The sequence below is a fragment of the Culex quinquefasciatus genome, chromosome 3, assembly GCF_015732765.1.
Source record: "Culex quinquefasciatus strain JHB chromosome 3, VPISU_Cqui_1.0_pri_paternal, whole genome shotgun sequence".
Taxonomy (NCBI): domain Eukaryota; kingdom Metazoa; phylum Arthropoda; class Insecta; order Diptera; family Culicidae; genus Culex; species Culex quinquefasciatus.
This window is the reverse complement of record NC_051863.1, coordinates 163,270,059-163,276,058: the sequence shown is the minus strand read 5'-3', so window position 1 is coordinate 163,276,058 and position 6,000 is coordinate 163,270,059.

Below are 6,000 nucleotides of genomic sequence, written 5' to 3'. Positions count from 1 at the left end.
TTTTGAAAAACTGTGAATTTTCACTACAAAACAAACACAATTTGATGCAAAATAATTAGTTTGTGTATTTCGATTAGAATATGTAAATCAAAATTATGTTAACAATATAAAATTAGCGATTTTTATGAAAAGTTTGATAGGATTATATACTATTCAATGAGCTTTGCTATATCACAGTAAAGAACCCGGGCAGACGGTAATAACAAAATTTATGCCATTTCAATAACAAATACTGTTGAAATAACAGAAATTGTTATGGAATCTTCTTGAAAAATACATTTTTGCATAAGGGTATAAAAACAGTTTATGTTATCATAACAATATTTGTTATTGGTCTGATATTGGTTGAAAGTCAAAACAACTTGGGAATAACATTTTTTGTTATGGAAGAATAACTCCAACTGTTATTGGGATGATCGGATTAGTTGTTAAAATAACAAAAAAGAAAAACAAAAATTTGTTCGAAGAAAAAACTAAAAATGTATTTAATCTCTTATTACAATAACAATCCAATAACAAAAAATTCATAACGACGAATAACAAATGTTGTTATAAATAACATATAATGTTTTTGGCCTAGTATTTTCAAATAACAAAAAATGTTATTCTCAACTTATTTTCGTCTGCTCGGGAATGTTGTCAAAAAGATAGTTAACAACATTTTGATCAAAAATGGATAGTTTTATTGAAAATGCTTTTCCTTACCTACAAATATATCCAAATAGTCAAAAAACCGTCAAAAAAATAACTTATATCACATAAAATTTACAAATTACGGGTGGCCGTCTTACCTCCGGAGGAGGTGGCCGTCTTGCCCCCAAATAATTTTTTTTAGACATTTTTTGCAAATAGATCTTTGCATTTTTTTTAACTTTTCCTAGGGACATAATCTAGGGAAAACTTTAATTTAATATAAAAAAAATATTTGAAGACAGGAAATATTGTTATCTAACGAAAATGCCTTTGTTGTTATTCACGAAAATTACATCCAGTTTCATGTTTAAAAATTATTTGTTTATTTTGAGCTATTTTTATACTTTTTTAAACAATATGACTCCATATGCATTATTTAGCATGAGGAACAGTATTGCTAAACATCTTAGTAATATTCATAAGTATACTTACTAAAACAGTGGGGTGGCCGTCTTACTCCGCCTGGCCGTCTTACCCTCAGCTCCCCTATTGTACATCTTTTTTAAACGGAAAATTTAATTTGCGATCGCAAAGTACGTAGTAATTTTTAATAAAATGTACCATTTTCATGTTATACAGCAATTCCTCACGAAAACAGCATGATTCGAAAAAAAAAACAGTTCTGGAGTTTTTTTTAAAAGGTCCAATAAACCAAATTTTCAGTTTTTGCTTTTTGGGTGTTTTCAAAACCCCTGACCCAAGGCAGTTTCAAAAACATCCAAAAAGCAAAAACTGAAAAGAGTTCTCCGATCAGGCTCAAAATTTTTCTAGGGGTTCTTAGGCCAAAATAATTAGACCCGTATTTTTTTTATTTGGCCATTAGGGTGACCTACGCCATGTTAGATTGACCATGTTAAATTGACTTCTTCACTAAAACTGCAATAACTTGAAAATTTCAGCAATGACCTTTTATAGATAATGTATTGTATAATACATGTTAGAGTACCAAAAGTTGCGTACTTCAATTACGAAAATTTTGGCACCCTAACATGTATAGGTAATTTCAATTTATCGCAATTTTAGTGAAAAAGTCGTTTTTTGCCGTTTTCGTCATTTTCCCATTTTTGCGCGTGGCGCGTCGAAAACTCCAGTTTTTATTTAAAAAAAAATCGTATCTCAGAAAATTGAAAACATAACTTCACAATTTTTTGATATGTTACGTAAAATTTTCCGATGAATCAGGTAAAAAAAATAAATTTAATAATACCTTGCTTTCATCAAAAGATTTTTTGTATCATGTATTTTTATTTTGCGCTGACGTTATCAATAAACAAAGTCGATGTTATGAATTGTAAGAAGTTATATTCTTTAGTAAGAAAGGCTCTATCTCACCCTTGGTGGGATTAAATCGGATTTTAAACGGAATGTTGAATTTGCGATCGAAAAGTATCTACTTTACAATTTTTTGATAAAATGTACAATTTTCATGTTTTAGCTACATTGAGGTTTGAATCTTCGATTTTTGTTCTTTTTTTTCATTTTTAAAATATATTTTCACGGAAACACTCATTTGAAAAAATGATCTTGAAAATTTGAGAGAATTTCCAAAAAATTCTATTTGAAACATTGAAAATCGATGAATTATAATGTATGAGATTCAGCCTCACTGACAATCGAATCGATGAAATGAATATTTTTTTAAAGTGTCACCAGCTTGCACCTTTCAACTGACGATGTTTCCGAAATTGTTGATGGTTCTGAATGGAAATTTTGAAATATTTTGTCTAATTTTAGACTTTATGTGATGCTTGAGTTTAAAACTATAAAATTATATTTTTTAAAAAGATCACAAAATTTCACAAAAGTTTTATCGAAAATCGATAAATTACCACTTTTGGGACCACCCTAGCCTAGCGTAGGTTACCCTATTGGCCAAACAAAAAAAAAATGGTTCAAATTATTTTTGCCAAGGAACCTCCAGAAAAAGTTGAGTTAACGGTACACATCAACCAGAGCTTTTGCACCAAGATTTTTGTTACAGTCATTCTAGTTTCTTCATAGCAGTATTTTTATTTTCATCTCCTAAAGTACTTTTTATAACATAATTCACAACAAAATTTTCAAAGTCACGGAAAGAAATTGTTGGGAATTTTTTCAGCTTTTCATGAATATTTGTTTCTACAATATTCTTATAAGAAGTTTTTTTAAATGCAAAAAAAACCAAAGAAATCGGTAAATTTTATCTTAAAGAAGCAATTTTAAAAACGATACAATCTATTTAAAAAAAATTAAAGTTCTTTTTGATTGCAAATTTGATTATGCTTCAAAAAATTATTTAAAATATTTTTCAGGCCCTAGTTATTGATGTTTTCAAAAAAAAAAAAAAACAACTATTTAAACAAAAATCATATCTCCGTTTGATTTATTCATATTTGTTTAATTCAAAATTCATATCTTTAAATTTTTACGTTCAAGTGATCAAGATGAGAACATTTTTCCAAAACAGGTCCTGCTATCCAAAACGAAATCTCATCGATCAAAACCAGTGAAAAGGACACGCTTGGCAGCACCCGAAAAAAAAAAACGGAATGGAAATTTGGTTAGCATCCTTCCCTCCCTCACATCCCCTACCCCCACCCACCCATCGTCATTATCATCACCATTCACACCCTACCACCGAAATCCACCACCCCGCCAAGCAACAGGCTGTCTGTTGTCATTGTCAGTCTTCTTCAGCTACTCCGGGATCCCTCGGCCACCCCCCGAGCAGGAGGCGAAGAAGAAGAAGGACGATGATGATGTTCGATGCCGTCGGGATGCTGGCGACAACGATGACGACCTGTTGGCCTGCTGCTGGCAGTGGTGTTTATATGTGTCACGTTGGAGCATAAATTTTTATGAGCTTCGTCATCGGGTGCGGTACCCGGGCAGAAGGTTTGTGTTGTTTTGATGACAATTTTGGTTCAATTTATCAAGGCAGCATTTCAGGATTTTATGTATTTAGCATTGTCTTTTTTCAGTTTTGATGTTTATGAGTCATGATTAACCAAAAAAGTATGCATTAAAATGTTAGCCAGAACAGGATTTGTAATTTTTTTTTAACAAATTATGTTATTTTTAAGATTGATTAAATATTGTTATCTCCCTTAAATTCATATTATGATTTGTGCTCATAGATGATTTTTGTGATGAATCTATAATACATTAAAAATTCTTTGATTTAACAAGCTGTGTTTTTTTTTCTTCAAATTTTCCTTTTCCTATTCGGCACCTTAAAGGCCAGGATTCATACTTTTTCATGACACTTTTTTCGGGGCCTGAACAAATTCAATACGACGTACTGATGATGTTCATTCATGGCATTGGGGGTTGGGGTTGAACGGTGGACATTCCCTTGTGTAGACACTAGCACCGAGGGGGTTCAGGATGATGGCGACGGCAGGGTGTGTGACATAATTTCTGGCAGATAATTTGCGCTCGTTCCGACAGCTGGAGCCACTTTTTTTTGGGGGACAACGACGACGATGACGACGCGGCAGGCAGACGGCAAATATTAGGGCTGAATTTGGCCTACATGACGATGGTGCCCGGGGGAAGATTTGCTTTACTGTGTGTGTGTGTGTTTTTGTCTGATTTGGGAAATAGGAGGGTAGCGGCGTAATTGGTGTGCTAATTTTCTGGTGTCAACGAAATGAATTGGTTGGCGCCGAAAATGGAGTTGTATGAACTGATTATGGGATTTTTTGAAGGGGTTTTTTTAAAATTATTTCAAATTTTTAATTTGTTATTAAACAATTAAAAATAATACCAACTCAGTCTTCTAGTTCTGTTCAGTCTTCAAAAGTTTTATTAAAATATTTTCGTACAAGATATTAGTCATAAAGTTCTACACATTCAAATCAAACTGAAACTGAATATTCTTCAACCCCAACCAAGTACCGAACAAAAACGTCCTCCCAAAGCTGATTCCCCACTTTGTACCCGGGGGTGTAATTTAATCACGCAAAGCCACCGAACAATACACATTTTTCACAGCTCATTTCCATAATCGTGTGCCAACCCTCAATTTTTTCGCTGTCCCTTTCTTTGACAGGCAAAAAACTACTCCCTTGTCAATGGGTTGGAGTTAAACTCTTGGTTGACTGCCCGCGTCAAATAGTGCTTCCAGCTGATAACGACGACGACTGGGTGACACTTTGGAAGTCCCCGTGACGACCCTCATGTAATTTTTATTATTTTCATGTTCCGTTTAAATTGAGCTCTCTCTCTGAGCAGCTGATAAAAATTCCAGTCGCAAATTGTGGTGGAAACGGGACTTGAAATAATTAAATGGCGTGTTGCTCAAGTAATTATCGCATTTCCACTTAATTTATGGACGCGCACACAGCTTTGCTGGTGGAACTATGTTAAATGGTGATTTCTATAGTTGTCGTCTAAGCGTGAAATGGCACGGAAAAAGGAAGGAACGCTGGTTGACCGAGTCATTGACACGAAATTTGAATGAGCTGGAATGGGTTGTGTTCTCGGTGATTATGGCAAATCTTTATTATGTAGTTAAAAGTGATGTTTTAAGTTCGTTTTTTGTCCAATTGATTGTTTGATGTGAATTCGCTTCGCTTCGCTTCGCTTCGCTAGGAGACGCCATGTCAAGTGGTGATTGTCTAAGCCCAAGTCCCAATTGATTGTTTAATGTGAATTCTGAATTATCTTTTTATTAAATTAATACTGAGAGGAAATTATTTGACAAAACAATAAAAAAAAACATCTTCGAACCACATTTATTGAAAATCATCTTCGTTCAGAAGGATACTAGATGACACTAGAAAAAAAGCAGCTCTTTAAATTTTTCATTTTCATTTTTTAAAGGGGTTAAAATGGATGAAAATAAACATTTTTCTGTACATTTAAATTGTCTTAGAAACTCGAATATGACAAAATTATCACCGGAAAATTTGATCTAAGGGGTCCCCCGAGCAAAAATTTACAACCGAATATTTCACTTAAAGTAAAAGTGTCTATTTAATATGTTAAACTGCGTTACCCAAAGCGTTCTCAGTCTCAGATGGTAGTCCCAGATGTCCCCTACAAGCTGCAGGTCGAACCGAGTTGAAACGTTTTTATTTGAGTTTGAAAATTTTGCTTTTTTTTTCACTAAAATGCCAATAACTCCCTACAGATTTAACCATTTGGGGTGCTTCTCTCTGCTTTCTTGCATTTTTAAGCCCTATAAGAAGCCTTTTGAATTTTGAAATAAAATTAAATTTTGCCTAAGTTATTCCCCTTTTTAAGATTTTTGACGTTTTTGAACCTTCAAACTTTGTATCCCGATTTGCCCCACTTCCCGTTAACCGTATTTTGGCCAGAAGC